Here is a 17,321-nt window from a genome sequence, read left to right on the forward strand (position 1 = left end):
CTCAGAATTCCACTGAAGTTTAAAAATGCTTCGGAACTCTTCGATTGTTCTCGGAATTCCGCTGAAGTTTAACAATGCTTCGGAACTCTTCCATTGTTCTCGGAATTCCGCTGAAGTTCAAAAATGCTTCGGAACTCTTCCATTGTTCTAGGAATTCTGCTGAAGTTTAAAAATCCGTCAGAACTCATCCATTGTTCTCAGAATTCCGCTGAAGTTTAAAAATGCTTCGGAACTCTTCCATTGTTCCCGGAATTCCGCTAAAGTTTAACAATGCTTCGGAACTCTTCCATTGTTCTTGGAATTCTGCTGAAGTTTAAAAATACTTTGGAACATTTCCATTGTTCTCGGAATTCCGCTGAAGTTTAATAATGCTTCGGAACTCTTCCATTGTTCTAGTAATTCTGGTGAAGTTTAAAAATCCTTCAGAACTCTTCCATTGTTCTCGGAATTCCACTGAAGTTTAAAAATGCTTCGGAACTCTTCCATTGTTCTCGGAATTCTGCTGAAGTTTAAAAATGCTTCGGAACTCTTCCATTGTTCTCGGAATTCCGCTAAAGTTTAAAAATGCTTCGGAACTGTTCCATTGTTCTAGTAATTCTGCTGAAGTTTAAAAATCCTTCAGAACTCTTCCATTGTTCTCGGAATTCCACTGAAGTTTAAAAATGCTTCGGAACTCTTCCATTGTTCTCGGAATTCCGCTGAAGTTTAAAAATGATTCGGAACTCTTCCATTGTTCTCGGAATTCCACTGACGTTTAAAAATGCTTCTGAACTCTTCCATTGTTCTCGGAATGCTGTTGAAGTTTAAAAATGCTTTCGAACTCTTCCATTGTACTCGGAATTCCGATGACATTTAAACATGCTTCGGAACTCTTCCATTGTTCTTGGAATTCTGCTAAAGTTTAATAATGCTTCGGAACTCTTCCATTGTTATCGAAAATTCCGCTGAAGTTTAAAAATGCTTCAGAACTCTTCTATTGTTCTTGGAATTCCTCTGAAGTTTAAAAATGCTTCGGAACTCTTCCATTGTTCTGGGAATTCTGCTGAAGTTTAAAAATGCTTCGGAACTCTTCCATTGTTATTGGAATTCCACTGACGTTTAAAAATGCTTTGGAACTCTACCATTGTTTTCGGAATTCTGCTGAAGTTTAAAAATGCTTCGGAACTCTTCCATTGTTCTTGGAATTCTGCTGAAGTTTAAAAGTGCTTTGGAACTCTTCCATTGTTCTCGCAATTCTGCTGAAGTTTAAAAATGCTTCGGAACTCTTCCATTGTTCTCGGAATTCTGCTGAAGTTTAAAAATGCTTCGGAACTCATCCATTGTTCTAGGAATTCTGCTGAAGTTTAAAAATCCTTCAGAACATTTCCATTGTTCTCGGAATTCCGCTGAAGGTTAGAAATGCTTCAGAACTCTTCCATTGTTCTAGGAATTCTGCTGAAGTTTAAAAATCCTTCAGAACTCTTCCATTGTTCTCGGAATTCCACTGAAGTTTAAAAATGCTTCGGAACTCTTTGATTGTTCTCGGAATTCCGCTGAAGTTTAAAAATGCTTCGGAACTCTTCCATTGTTCTAGGAATTCTACTGAAGTTTAAACATCCTTCAGAACTCTTCCATTGTTCTCGGAATTCCACTGAAGTTTAAAAATGCTTCGGAACTCTTCGATTGTTCTCGGAATTCCGCTGAAGTTTAAAAGTTATTCGGAACTCTTCCATTGTTCTCGGAATTCTGCTGACGTTTAAAAATGCTTCTGAACTCTTCCATTGTTCTCGGAATTCTGCTGAAGTTTAAAAATGCTTTGGAACTCTTCCATTGTTCTCGGAATTCTGGTGATGTTTAAAAATGCTTCAGAACTCTTCCATTGTTCTCGGAATTGCACTGAAGTTTAAAAATACTTTTGGAACTCTTCCATTGTTATCGGAATTCCACTGAAGTTTAAAAATGCTTCGGAACATTTCCATTGTTCTCGTAATTCCGCTGAAGTTCAAAAATGCTTCGGAACTCTTCCATTGTTGTAGGAATTCTGCTGAAGTTTAAAAATCCGTCAGAACTCTTCCATTGTTCTCAGAATTCCAATGAAGTTTAAAAATGCTTCGGAACTCTTCGATTGTTCTCGGAATTCCGCTGAAGTTTAACAATGCTTCGGAACTCTACCATTGTTCTTGGAATTCCGCTGAAGTTCAAAAATGCTTCGGAACTCATCCATTGTTCTAGGAATTCTGCTGAAGTTTAAAAATCCGTCAGAACTCTTCCATTGTTCTCGGAATTCCACTGAAGTTTAAAAATGCTTCGGAACTCTTCCATTGTTCTCAGAATTCCGCTGAAGTTTAAAAATGCTTCGGAACTCTTCCATTGTTCCCGGAATTCCGCTGAAGTTTAACAATGCTTTGGAACTCTTCCATTGTTCTCGGAATTCTGCTGAAGTTTAAAAATACTTCGGAACATTTCCATTGTTCTCGGAATTCCGCTGAAGTTTAAAAATTCTTCGGAACTCTTCCATTGTTCTCGGAATTCTGCTGAAGTTTAAAAATGCTTCGGAACTCTTCCATTGTTCTCGGAATTCCGCTAAAATTTAAAAATGCTTCGGAACTCTTCCATTGTTCTAGTAATTCTGCTGAACTTTAAAAATCCTTCAGAACTCTTCCATTGTTCTCGGAATTCCACTGAAGTTTAAAAATGCTTCGGAACTCTTCCATTGTTCTCGGAATTCCGCTGACGTTTAAAAATGCTTCTGAACTCTTCCATTGTTCTCAGAATTCTGTTGAAGTTTAAAAATGCTTTGGAACGCTTCCATTGTTCTCGGAATTCCGATGACATTTAAACATGCTTCGGAACTCTTCCATTGTTCTTGGAATTCTGCTAAAGTTTAATAATGCTTCGGAACTCTTCCATTGTTATCGAAAATTCCGCTGAAGTTTAAAATGCTTCAGAACTCTTCCATTGTTGTCGGAATTCCACTGAAGTTTAAAAATGCTTCGGAACTCTTCCATTGTTCTGGGAATTCTGCTGAAGTTTAAAAATGCTTCGGAACTCTTCCATTGTTATTGGAATTCCACTGACGTTAAAAAATGCTTTGGAACTCTTTCATTGTTTTCGGAATTCTGCTGAAGTTTAAAAATGCTTCGGAACTCTTCCATTGTTCTTGGAATTCTGCTGAAGTTTAAAAGTGCTTTGGAACTCTTCCATTGTTCTCGCAATTCTGCTGAAGCTTAAAAATGCTTCGGAACTCTTCCATTGTTCCCGGAATTCCGCTGAAGTTTAAAAATGCTTCGGAACTCTTCCATTGTTCTTGGAATTCCGCTGACGTTTAAAAATACTTTGGAACTCTTCCATTGTTTTCGGAATTCTGCTGAAGTTTAAAAATGCTTCGGAACTCTTCCATTGTTCTTGGAATTCTGCTGAAGTTTAAAAGTGCTTTGGAACTCTTCCATTGTTCTCGCAATTCTGCTGAAGTTTAAAAATGCTTTGGAACTCTTCCATTGTTCCCGGAATTCCGCTGAAGTTTAAAAATGCTTCGGAACTCTTCCATTGTTCTTGGAATTCCGCTGAAGTTTAAAAATACTTTGGAACTCTTCCAATGTTCTCGGAATTCCGCTGAAGTTTAAAAATGCTTCGGAACATTTCCATTGTTCTTGGAATTCCACTGAAGTTTAAAAATGCTTCGGAACTATTCCATTGTTCTAGTAATTCTGCTGAAGTTTAAAAATCCTTCAGAACTCTTCCATTGTGCTCGCAATTCCGCTGAAGTTTAAAAATGCTTTGGAACTCTTCCATTGTTCCCGGAATTCCGCTGAAGTTTAAAAATGCTTCGGAACTCTTCCATTGTTCTTGCAATTGCGCTGAAGCTTAAAAATATTTTGGAACTCTTCCATTGTTATCGGAATTCTGCTGAAGTTTAAAAATGCTTCAGAACATTTCCATTGTTCTCGGAATTCCGCTGAAGTTTTAAAATGCTTCGGAACTCATCCATTGTTCTAGAAATTCTGCTGAAGTTTAAAAATCCTTCAGAACATTTCCATTGTTCTCGGAATTCCGCTGAAGGGTAGAAATGCTTCAGAACTCTTCCATTGTTCTAGGAATTCTGCTGAAGTTTAAAAATCCTTCAGAACTCTTCCATTGTTCTCGGAATTCCACTGAAGTTTAAAAATGCTTCGGAACTCTTTGATTGTTCTCGGAATTCCGCTGAAGTTTAAAAATGCTTCGGAACTCTTCCATTTTTCTCGGAATTCCGCTGACGTTTAAAAATGCTTCTGAACTCTTCCATTGTTCTCGGAATTCTGCTGAAGTTTAAAAATGCTTTGGAACTCTTCCATTGTTCTCGGAATTCTGGTGATGTGTAAAAATGCTTCAGAACTCTTTCAATGTTCTCGGAATTCCGCTGGAGTTTAAAAATACTTTTTGAACTGTTCCATTGTTATCGGAATTCCGCTGAAGTTCAAAAATGCTTCGGAACTCTTCCATTGTTCTAGGATTTCTGCTGAAGTTTAAAAATCCGTCAGAACTCTTCCATTGTTCTCAGAATTCCACTGAAGTTTAAAAATGCTTCGGAACTCTTCCATTGTTCTCAGAATTCCGCTGAAGTTTAAAAATGCTTCGGAACTCTTCCATTGTTCCCGGAATTCCGCTGAAGTTTAACAATGCTTCGGAACTCTTCCATTGTTCTCGGAATTCTGCTGAAGTTTAAAAATACTTCGAAACATTTCCATTGTTCTCGGAATTCCGCTGAAGTTTAATAATGCTTCGGAACTCTTCCATTGTTCTAGTAATTCTGGTGAAGTTTAAAAATCCTTCAGAACTCTTCCATTGTTCTCGGAATTCCACTGAAGTTTAAAAATGCTTCGGAACTCTTTTATTGTTCTCGGAATTCTGCTGAAGTTTAAAAATGCTTCGGAACTCTTCCATTGTTCTCGGAATTCCGCTAAAGTTTAAAAATGCTTCGGTACTCTTCCATTGTTCTAGTAATTCTGCTGAAGTTTAAAAATCCTTCAGAACTCTTCCATTGTTCTCGGAATTCCACTGAAGTTTAAAAATGCTTCGGAACTCTTCCATTGTTCTTGGAATTCCGCTGACGTTTAAAAATGCTTCTGAACTCTTCCATTTTTCTCGGAATTCCGCTGACGTTTAAAAATGCTTCTGAACTCTTCCATTGTTCTCGGAATTCTGCTGAAGTTTAAAAATGCTTTGGAACTCTTCCATTGTTCTCGGAATTCTGGTGATGTTTAAAAATGCTTCAGAACTCTTTCATTGTTCTCGGAATTCCGCTGAAGTTTAAAAATACTTTTTGAACTCTTCCATTGTTATCGGAATTCCGCTGAAGTTTAAAAATGCTTCGTAACATTTCCATTGTTCTCGTAATTCCGCTGAAGTTCAAAAATGCTTCGGAACTCTTCCATTGTTCTAGGAATTCTGCTGAAGTTTAAAAATCCGTCAGAACTCTTCCATTGTTCTCAGAATTCCGCTGAAGTTTAAAAATGCTTCGGAACTCTTCCATTGTTCCCGGAATTCCGCTGAAGTTTAACAATGCTTCGGAACTCGTCCATTGTTCTCGGAATTCTGCTGAAGTTTAAAAATACTTTGAAACATTTCCATTGTTCTCGGAATTCCGCTGAAGTTTAATAATGCTTCGGAACTCTTCCATTGTTCTAGTAATTCTGGTGAAGTTTAAAAATCCTTCAGAACTCTTCCATTGTTCTCGGAATTCCACTAAAGTTTAAAAATGCTTCGGAACTCTTCCATTGTTTTTCGGAATTCTGCTGAAGTTTAAAAATGCTTCGGAACTCTTCCATTGTTCTTGGAATTCTGCTGAAGTTTAAAAGTGCTTTGGAACTCTTCCATTGTTCTCGCAAATCTGCTGAAGTTTAAAAATGCTTCGGAACTCTTCCATTGTTCCCGGAATTCCGCTGAAGTTTAAAAATGGTTCGGAACTCTTCCATTGTTATTGGAATTCTGCTGAAGTTTAAAAATGCTTCGGAACTCTTCCATTGTTTCCGGAATTCTGCTGAAGTTTAAAAATGCTTCGGAGCTCTTCCATTGTCCTCGGAATTCTACTGAAGTTTAAAATTGCTTCGGAACTCTTCCATTGTTCTTTCAATTCCGCTGGAGTTTAAAAATGCTTCGGAACTCTTCCATTGTTCTCGGAATTCCGCTGAAGTTTAACAATGCTTCGGAACTCTTCCATTGTTCTCGGAATTCTGCTGAAGTTTAAAAATACTTCGGAACATTTCCATTGTTCTCGGAATTCCGCTGAAGTTTAATAATGCTTCGGACCTCTTCCATTGTTCTAGTAATTCTGGTGAAGTTTAAAAATCCTTCAGAACTCTTCCATTGTTCTCGGAATTCCACTGAAGTTTAAAAATGCTTCTGAACTCTTCCATTGTTCTCGGAATTCTGCTGAAGTTTAAAAATGCTTCGGAACTCTTCCATTGTTCTCGGAATTCCGCTAAAGTTTAAAAATGCTTCGGAACTCTTCCATTGTTCTAGTAATTCTGCTGAAGTTTAAAAATCCTTCAGAACTCTTCCATTGTTCTCGGAATTCCACTGAAGTTTAAAAATGCTTCGGAACTCTTCCATTGTTCTCGGAATTCCGCTGACGTTTAAAAATGCTTCTGAACTCTTCCATTGTTCTCAGAATTCTGCTGAAGTTTAAAAATGCTTTGAAACTTTTCCATTGTTATCGCAATTCCGCTGAAGTTTAAAAATGCTTCGAAACTCTTCCATTGTTCCAAGAATTCCGCTGAAGTTTAAAAATGCTTCGGAACTCTTCCATTGTTTTCGGAATTCCACTGAAGTTTAAAAATACTTTGGAACTTTTCCATTGTTATCGGAATTCCGCTGAAGTTTATAAATGCTTTGGAACATTTCCATTGTTCTCGGAATTCCGCTGAAGTTTAACAATGCTTCGGAACTCTTCCATTGTTATCGGAATTCCACTGAAGTTTAAAAATTCTTCGGAACTCTTCCATTGTTCTCGGAATTCCGCTGAAGTTTAAAAATGATTCGGAACTCTTCCATTGTTCTCGGAATTCCGCTGACGTTTAAAAATGCTTCTGAACTCTTCCATTGTTCTCGGAATGCTGCTGAAGTTTAAAAATGCTTTGGAACTCTTCCATTGTTCTCGGAATTCCGATGACATTTAAACATGCTTCGGAACTCTTCCATTGTTCTTGTAATTCTGCTAAAGTTTAATAATGCTTCGGAACTCTTCCATTGTTATCGAGAATTCCGCTGAAGTTTAAAAATGCTTCAGAACTCTTCTATTGTTCTTGGAATTCCTCTGAGGTTTAAAAATGCTTCGGAACTCTTCCATTGTTCTGGGAATTCTGCTGAAGTTTAAAAATGCTTCGGAACTCTTCCATTGTTATTGGAATTCCACTGACGTTTAAAAATGTTTTGGAACTCTTCCATTGTTTTCGGAATTCTGCTGAAGTTTAAAAATGCTTCGGAACTCTTCCATTGTTCTTGGAATTCTGCTGAAGTTTAAAAGTGCTTTGGAACTCTTCCATTGTTCTCGTAATTCTGCTGAAGTTTAAAAATGCTTCGGAACTCTTCCATTGTTCCCGGAATTCCGCTGAAGTTTAAAAATGCTTCGGAACTCTTCCATTGTTCTTGGAATTCCGCTGAAGTTTAAAAATACTTTGGAACTCTTCCATTGTTATCGGAATTCTGCTGAAGTTTAAAAATGCTTCAGAACATTTCCATTGTTCTCGGAATTCCGCTGAAGTTTAAAATTGCTTCGGAACTCATCCATTGTTCTAGGAATTCTGCTGAAGTTTAAAAATCCTTCAGAACATTTCCATTGTTCTCGGAATTCCGCTGAAGGGTAGAAATGCTTCAGAACTCTTCCATTGTTCTAGGAATTCTGCTGAAGTTTAAAAATCCTTCAGAACTCTTCCATTGTTCTCGGAATTCCACTGAAGTTTAAAAATGCTTCGGAACTCTTCGATTGTTCTCGGGATTCCGCTGTAGTTTAAAAATTTTTCGGAACTCTTCCTTTGTTCTCGGAATTCCGCTGACATTTAAAAATGCTTCTGAACTCTTCCATTGTTCTCGGAATTCTGCTGAAGTTTAAAAATGCTTTGGAACTCTTCCATTGTTCTTGGAATTCTGGTGATGTTTAAAAATGCTTCAGAACTCTTCCATTGTTCTCGGAATTCCGCTGAAGTTTAAAAATACTTTTGGAACTCTTCCATTGTTATCGGAATTCCGCTGAAGTTTAAAAATGCTTCGGAACATTTCCATTGTTCTCGTAATTCCGCTGAAGTTCAAAAATGCTTCGGAACTCTTCCATTGTTCTAGGAATTCTGCTGAAGTTTAAAAATCCGTCAGAACTCTTCCATTGTTCTCAGAATTCCACTGAAGTTTAAAAATGCTTCGGAACTCTTCGATTGTTCTCGGAATTCCGCTGAAGTTTAACAATGCTTCGGAACTCTTCCATTGTTCTCGGAATTCCGCTGAAGTTCAAAAATGCTTCGGAACTCTTCCATTGTTCTAGGAATTCTGCTGAAGTTTAAAAATCCGTCAGAACTCTTCCATTGTTCTCAGAATTCCGCTGAAGTTTAAAAATGCTTCGGAACTCTTCCATTGTTCCCGGAATTCCGCTAAAGTTTAACAATGCTTCGGAACTCTTCCATTGTTCTTGGAATTCTGCTGAAGTTTAAAAATACTTTGGAACATTTCCATTGTTCTCGGAATTCCGCTGCAGTTTAATAATGCTTCGGAACTCTTCCATTGTTCTAGTAATTCTGGTGAAGTTTAAAAATCCTTCAGAACTCTTCCATTGTTCTCGGAATTCCACTGAAGTTTAAAAATGCTTCTGAACTCTTCCATTGTTCTCGGAATTCTGCTGAAGTTTAAAAATGCTTCGGAACTCTTCCATTGTTCTCGGAATTCCGCTAAAGTTTAAAAATGCTTCGGAACTCTTCCATTGTTCTAGTAATTCTGCTGAAGTTTAAAAATCCTTCAGAACTCTTCCATTGTTCTCGGAATTCCACTGAAGTTTAAAAATGCTTCGGAACTCTTCCATTGTTCTCGGAATTCCGCTGACGTTTAAAAATGCTTCTGAACTCTTCCATTGTTCTCAGAATTCTGCTGAAGTTTAAAAATGCTTTGAAACTTTTCCATTGTTATCGCAATTCCGCTGAAGTTTAAAAATGCTTCGAAACTCTTCCATTGTTCCCAGAATTCCGCTGAAGTTTAAAAATGCTTCGGAACTCTTCCATTGTTTTCGGAATTCCACTGAAGTTTAAAAATACTTTGGAACTTTTCCATTGTTATCGGAATTCCGCTGAAGTTTATAAATGCTTTGGAACATTTCCATTGTTCTCGGAATTCCACTGAAGTTTAAAAATCCTTCAAAACTCTTCCATTGTTCTCGGAATTCCACTGAAGTTTAAAAATTCTTCGGAACTCTTCCATTGTTCTCGGAATTCCGCTGAAGTTTAAAAATGATTCGGAACTCTTCCATTGTTCTCGGAATTCCGCTGACGTTTAAAAATGCTTCTGAACTCTTCCATTGTTCTCGGAATGCTGCTGAAGTTTAAAAATGCTTTGGAACTCTTCCATTGTTCTCGGAATTCCGATGACATTTAAACATGCTTCGGAACTCTTCCATTGTTCTTGTAATTCTGCTAAAGTTTAATAATGCTTCGGAACTCTTCCATTGTTATCGAGAATTCCGCTGAAGTTTAAAAATGCTTCAGAACTCTTCTATTGTTCTTGGAATTCCTCTGAAGTTTAAAAATGCTTCGGAACTCTTCCATTGTTCTGGGAATTCTGCTGAAGTTTAAAAATGCTTCGGAACTCTTCCATTGTTATTGGAATTCCACTGACGTTTAAAAATGTTTTGGAACTCTTCCATTGTTTTCGGAATTCTGCTGAAGTTTAAAAATGCTTCGGAACTCTTCCATTGTTCTTGGAATTCTGCTGAAGTTTAAAAGTGCTTTGGAACTCTTCCATTGTTCTCGTAATTCTGCTGAAGTTTAAAAATGCTTCGGAACTCTTCCATTGTTCCCGGAATTCCGCTGAAGTTTAAAAATGCTTCGGAACTCTTCCATTGTTCTTGGAATTCCGCTGAAGTTTAAAAATACTTTGGAACTCTTCCATTGTTATCGGAATTCTGCTGAAGTTTAAAAATGCTTCAGAACATTTCCATTGTTCTCGGAATTCCGCTGAAGTTTAAAATTGCTTCGGAACTCATCCATTGTTCTAGGAATTCTGCTGAAGTTTAAAAATCCTTCAGAACATTTCCATTGTTCTCGGAATTCCGCTGAAGGGTAGAAATGCTTCAGAACTCTTCCATTGTTCTAGGAATTCTGCTGAAGTTTAAAAATCCTTCAGAACTCTTCCATTGTTCTCGGAATTCCACTGAAGTTTAAAAATGCTTCGGAACTCTTCGATTGTTCTCGGGATTCCGCTGTAGTTTAAAAATTTTTCGGAACTCTTCCTTTGTTCTCGGAATTCCGCTGACATTTAAAAATGCTTCTGAACTCTTCCATTGTTCTCGGAATTCTGCTGAAGTTTAAAAATGCTTTGGAACTCTTCCATTGTTCTTGGAATTCTGGTGATGTTTAAAAATGCTTCAGAACTCTTCCATTGTTCTCGGAATTCCGCTGAAGTTTAAAAATACTTTTGGAACTCTTCCATTGTTATCGGAATTCCGCTGAAGTTTAAAAATGCTTCGGAACATTTCCATTGTTCTCGTAATTCCGCTGAAGTTCAAAAATGCTTCGGAACTCTTCCATTGTTCTAGGAATTCTGCTGAAGTTTAAAAATCCGTCAGAACTCTTCCATTGTTCTCAGAATTCCACTGAAGTTTAAAAATGCTTCGGAACTCTTCGATTGTTCTCGGAATTCCGCTGAAGTTTAACAATGCTTCGGAACTCTTCCATTGTTCTCGGAATTCCGCTGAAGTTCAAAAATGCTTCGGAACTCTTCCATTGTTCTCGGAATTCCGCTAAAATTTAAAAATGCTTCGGAACTCTTCCATTGTTCTAGTAATTCTGCTGAACTTTAAAAATCCTTCAGAACTCTTCCATTGTTCTCGGAATTCCACTGAAGTTTAAAAATGCTTCGGAACTCTTCCATTGTTCTCGGAATTCCGCTGACGTTTAAAAATGCTTCTGAACTCTTCCATTGTTCTCAGAATTCTGTTGAAGTTTAAAAATGCTTTGGAACGCTTCCATTGTTCTCGGAATTCCGATGACATTTAAACATGCTTCGGAACTCTTCCATTGTTCTTGGAATTCTGCTAAAGTTTAATAATGCTTCGGAACTCTTCCATTGTTATCGAAAATTCCGCTGAAGTTTAAAATGCTTCAGAACTCTTCCATTGTTGTCGGAATTCCACTGAAGTTTAAAAATGCTTCGGAACTCTTCCATTGTTCTGGGAATTCTGCTGAAGTTTAAAAATGCTTCGGAACTCTTCCATTGTTATTGGAATTCCACTGACGTTAAAAAATGCTTTGGAACTCTTTCATTGTTTTCGGAATTCTGCTGAAGTTTAAAAATGCTTCGGAACTCTTCCATTGTTCTTGGAATTCTGCTGAAGTTTAAAAGTGCTTTGGAACTCTTCCATTGTTCTCGCAATTCTGCTGAAGCTTAAAAATGCTTCGGAACTCTTCCATTGTTCCCGGAATTCCGCTGAAGTTTAAAAATGCTTCGGAACTCTTCCATTGTTCTTGGAATTCCGCTGACGTTTAAAAATACTTTGGAACTCTTCCATTGTTTTCGGAATTCTGCTGAAGTTTAAAAATGCTTCGGAACTCTTCCATTGTTCTTGGAATTCTGCTGAAGTTTAAAAGTGCTTTGGAACTCTTCCATTGTTCTCGCAATTCTGCTGAAGTTTAAAAATGCTTTGGAACTCTTCCATTGTTCCCGGAATTCCGCTGAAGTTTAAAAATGCTTCGGAACTCTTCCATTGTTCTTGGAATTCCGCTGAAGTTTAAAAATACTTTGGAACTCTTCCAATGTTCTCGGAATTCCGCTGAAGTTTAAAAATGCTTCGGAACATTTCCATTGTTCTTGGAATTCCACTGAAGTTTAAAAATGCTTCGGAACTATTCCATTGTTCTAGTAATTCTGCTGAAGTTTAAAAATCCTTCAGAACTCTTCCATTGTGCTCGCAATTCCGCTGAAGTTTAAAAATGCTTTGGAACTCTTCCATTGTTCCCGGAATTCCGCTGAAGTTTAAAAATGCTTCGGAACTCTTCCATTGTTCTTGCAATTCCGCTGAAGCTTAAAAATATTTTGGAACTCTTCCATTGTTATCGGAATTCTGCTGAAGTTTAAAAATGCTTCAGAACATTTCCATTGTTCTCGGAATTCCGCTGAAGTTTTAAAATGCTTCGGAACTCATCCATTGTTCTAGAAATTCTGCTGAAGTTTAAAAATCCTTCAGAACATTTCCATTGTTCTCGGAATTCCGCTGAAGGGTAGAAATGCTTCAGAACTCTTCCATTGTTCTAGGAATTCTGCTGAAGTTTAAAAATCCTTCAGAACTCTTCCATTGTTCTCGGAATTCCACTGAAGTTTAAAAATGCTTCGGAACTCTTTGATTGTTCTCGGAATTCCGCTGAAGTTTAAAAATGCTTCGGAACTCTTCCATTTTTCTCGGAATTCCGCTGACGTTTAAAAATGCTTCTGAACTCTTCCATTGTTCTCGGAATTCTGCTGAAGTTTAAAAATGCTTTGGAACTCTTCCATTGTTCTCGGAATTCTGGTGATGTGTAAAAATGCTTCAGAACTCTTTCAATGTTCTCGGAATTCCGCTGGAGTTTAAAAATACTTTTTGAACTGTTCCATTGTTATCGGAATTCCGCTGAAGTTCAAAAATGCTTCGGAACTCTTCCATTGTTCTAGGATTTCTGCTGAAGTTTAAAAATCCGTCAGAACTCTTCCATTGTTCTCAGAATTCCACTGAAGTTTAAAAATGCTTCGGAACTCTTCCATTGTTCTCAGAATTCCGCTGAAGTTTAAAAATGCTTCGGAACTCTTCCATTGTTCCCGGAATTCCGCTGAAGTTTAACAATGCTTCGGAACTCTTCCATTGTTCTCGGAATTCTGCTGAAGTTTAAAAATACTTCGAAACATTTCCATTGTTCTCGGAATTCCGCTGAAGTTTAATAATGCTTCGGAACTCTTCCATTGTTCTAGTAATTCTGGTGAAGTTTAAAAATCCTTCAGAACTCTTCCATTGTTCTCGGAATTCCACTGAAGTTTAAAAATGCTTCGGAACTCTTTTATTGTTCTCGGAATTCTGCTGAAGTTTAAAAATGCTTCGGAACTCTTCCATTGTTCTCGGAATTCCGCTAAAGTTTAAAAATGCTTCGGAACTCTTCCATTGTTCTAGTAATTCTGCTGAAGTTTAAAAATCCTTCAGAACTCTTCCATTGTTCTCGGAATTCCACTGAAGTTTAAAAATGCTTCGGAACTCTTCCATTGTTCTTGGAATTCCGCTGACGTTTAAAAATGCTTCTGAACTCTTCCATTTTTCTCGGAATTCCGCTGACGTTTAAAAATGCTTCTGAACTCTTCCATTGTTCTCGGAATTCTGCTGAAGTTTAAAAATGCTTTGGAACTCTTCCATTGTTCTCGGAATTCTGGTGATGTTTAAAAATGCTTCAGAACTCTTTCATTGTTCTCGGAATTCCGCTGAAGTTTAAAAATACTTTTTGAACTCTTCCATTGTTATCGGAATTCCGCTGAAGTTTAAAAATGCTTCGTAACATTTCCATTGTTCTCGTAATTCCGCTGAAGTTCAAAAATGCTTCGGAACTCTTCCATTGTTCTAGGAATTCTGCTGAAGTTTAAAAATCCGTCAGAACTCTTCCATTGTTCTCAGAATTCCGCTGAAGTTTAAAAATGCTTCGGAACTCTTCCATTGTTCCCGGAATTCCGCTGAAGTTTAACAATGCTTCGGAACTCGTCCATTGTTCTCGGAATTCTGCTGAAGTTTAAAAATACTTTGAAACATTTCCATTGTTCTCGGAATTCCGCTGAAGTTTAATAATGCTTCGGAACTCTTCCATTGTTCTAGTAATTCTGGTGAAGTTTAAAAATCCTTCAGAACTCTTCCATTGTTCTCGGAATTCCACTAAAGTTTAAAAATGCTTCGGAACTCTTCCATTGTTTTTCGGAATTCTGCTGAAGTTTAAAAATGCTTCGGAACTCTTCCATTGTTCTTGGAATTCTGCTGAAGTTTAAAAGTGCTTTGGAACTCTTCCATTGTTCTCGCAAATCTGCTGAAGTTTAAAAATGCTTCGGAACTCTTCCATTGTTCCCGGAATTCCGCTGAAGTTTAAAAATGGTTCGGAACTCTTCCATTGTTATTGGAATTCTGCTGAAGTTTAAAAATGCTTCGGAACTCTTCCATTGTTTCCGGAATTCTGCTGAAGTTTAAAAATGCTTCGGAGCTCTTCCATTGTCCTCGGAATTCTACTGAAGTTTAAAATTGCTTCGGAACTCTTCCATTGTTCTTTCAATTCCGCTGGAGTTTAAAAATGCTTCGGAACTCTTCCATTGTTCTCGGAATTCCGCTGAAGTTTAACAATGCTTCGGAACTCTTCCATTGTTCTCGGAATTCTGCTGAAGTTTAAAAATACTTCGGAACATTTCCATTGTTCTCGGAATTCCGCTGAAGTTTAATAATGCTTCGGACCTCTTCCATTGTTCTAGTAATTCTGGTGAAGTTTAAAAATCCTTCAGAACTCTTCCATTGTTCTCGGAATTCCACTGAAGTTTAAAAATGCTTCGGAACTCTTCCATTGTTCTCGGAATTCTGCTGAAGTTTAAAAATGCTTCGGAACTCTTCCATTGTTCTCGGAATTCCGCTAAAGTTTAAAAATGCTTCGGAACTCTTCCATTGTTCTAGTAATTCTGCTGAAGTTTAAAAATCCTTCAGAACTCTTCCATTGTTCTCGGAATTCCACTGAAGTTTAAAAATGCTTCGGAACTCTTCCATTGTTCTCGGAATTCCGCTGACGTTTAAAAATGCTTCTGAACTCTTCCATTGTTCTCAGAATTCTGCTGAAGTTTAAAAATGCTTTGAAACTTTTCCATTGTTATCGCAATTCCGCTGAAGTTTAAAAATGCTTCGAAACTCTTCCATTGTTCCAAGAATTCCGCTGAAGTTTAAAAATGCTTCGGAACTCTTCCATTGTTTTCGGAATTCCACTGAAGTTTAAAAATACTTTGGAACTTTTCCATTGTTATCGGAATTCCGCTGAAGTTTATAAATGCTTTGGAACATTTCCATTGTTCTCGGAATTCCGCTGAAGTTTAACAATGCTTCGGAACTCTTCCATTGTTATCGGAATTCCACTGAAGTTTAAAAATTCTTCGGAACTCTTCCATTGTTCTCGGAATTCCGCTGAAGTTTAAAAATGATTCGGAACTCTTCCATTGTTCTCGGAATTCCGCTGACGTTTAAAAATGCTTCTGAACTCTTCCATTGTTCTCGGAATGCTGCTGAAGTTTAAAAATGCTTTGGAACTCTTCCATTGTTCTCGGAATTCCGATGACATTTAAACATGCTTCGGAACTCTTCCATTGTTCTTGTAATTCTGCTAAAGTTTAATAATGCTTCGGAACTCTTCCATTGTTATCGAGAATTCCGCTGAAGTTTAAAAATGCTTCAGAACTCTTCTATTGTTCTTGGAATTCCTCTGAGGTTTAAAAATGATTCGGAACTCTTCCATTGTTCTGGGAATTCTGCTGAAGTTTAAAAATGCTTCGGAACTCTTCCATTGTTATTGGAATTCCACTGACGTTTAAAAATGTTTTGGAACTCTTCCATTGTTTTCGGAATTCTGCTGAAGTTTAAAAATGCTTCGGAACTCTTCCATTGTTCTTGGAATTCTGCTGAAGTTTAAAAGTGCTTTGGAACTCTTCCATTGTTCTCGTAATTCTGCTGAAGTTTAAAAATGCTTCGGAACTCTTCCATTGTTCCCGGAATTCCGCTGAAGTTTAAAAATGCTTCGGAACTCTTCCATTGTTCTTGGAATTCCGCTGAAGTTTAAAAATACTTTGGAACTCTTCCATTGTTATCGGAATTCTGCTGAAGTTTAAAAATGCTTCAGAACATTTCCATTGTTCTCGGAATTCCGCTGAAGTTTAAAATTGCTTCGGAACTCATCCATTGTTCTAGGAATTCTGCTGAAGTTTAAAAATCCTTCAGAACATTTCCATTGTTCTCGGAATTCCGCTGAAGGGTAGAAATGCTTCAGAACTCTTCCATTGTTCTAGGAATTCTGCTGAAGTTTAAAAATCCTTCAGAACTCTTCCATTGTTCTCGGAATTCCACTGAAGTTTAAAAATGCTTCGGAACTCTTCGATTGTTCTCGGGATTCCGCTGTAGTTTAAAAATTTTTCGGAACTCTTCCTTTGTTCTCGGAATTCCGCTGACATTTAAAAATGCTTCTGAACTCTTCCATTGTTCTCGGAATTCTGCTGAAGTTTAAAAATGCTTTGGAACTCTTCCATTGTTCTTGGAATTCTGGTGATGTTTAAAAATGCTTCAGAACTCTTCCATTGTTCTCGGAATTCCGCTGAAGTTTAAAAATACTTTTGGAACTCTTCCATTGTTATCGGAATTCCGCTGAAGTTTAAAAATGCTTCGGAACATTTCCATTGTTCTCGTAATTCCGCTGAAGTTCAAAAATGCTTCGGAACTCTTCCATTGTTCTAGGAATTCTGCTGAAGTTTAAAAATCCGTCAGAACTCTTCCATTGTTCTCAGAATTCCACTGAAGTTTAAAAATGCTTCGGAACTCTTCGATTGTTCTCGGAATTCCGCTGAAGTTTAACAATGCTTCGGAACTCTTCCATTGTTCTCGGAATTCCGCTGAAGTTCAAAAATGCTTCGGAACTCTTCCATTGTTCTAGGAATTCTGCTGAAGTTTAAAAATCCGTCAGAACTCTTCCATTGTTCTCAGAATTCCGCTGAAGTTTAAAAATGCTTCGGAACTCTTCCATTGTTCCCGGAATTCCGCTAAAGTTTAACAATGCTTCGGAACTCTTCCATTGTTCTTGGAATTCTGCTGAAGTTTAAAAATACTTTGGAACATTTCCATTGTTCTCGGAATTCCGCTGCAGTTTAATAATGCTTCGGAACTCTTCCATTGTTCTAGTAATTCTGGTGAAGTTTAAAAATCCTTCAGAACTCTTCCATTGTTCTCAGAATTCCACTGAAGTTTAAAAATGCTTCTGAACTCTTCCATTGTTCTCGGAATTCTGCTGAAGTTTAAAAATGCTTCGGAACTCTTCCATTGTTCTCGGAATTCCGCTAAAGTTTAAAAATGCTTCGGAACTCTTCCATTGTTCTAGTAATTC

Source organism: Phyllobates terribilis, unplaced genomic scaffold (genome assembly GCF_046119375.1).
Source record: "Phyllobates terribilis strain yellow unplaced genomic scaffold, ASM4611937v1 Scaffold_453__1_contigs__length_1468511, whole genome shotgun sequence".
In the NCBI taxonomy this organism is placed as follows: domain Eukaryota; kingdom Metazoa; phylum Chordata; class Amphibia; order Anura; family Dendrobatidae; genus Phyllobates; species Phyllobates terribilis.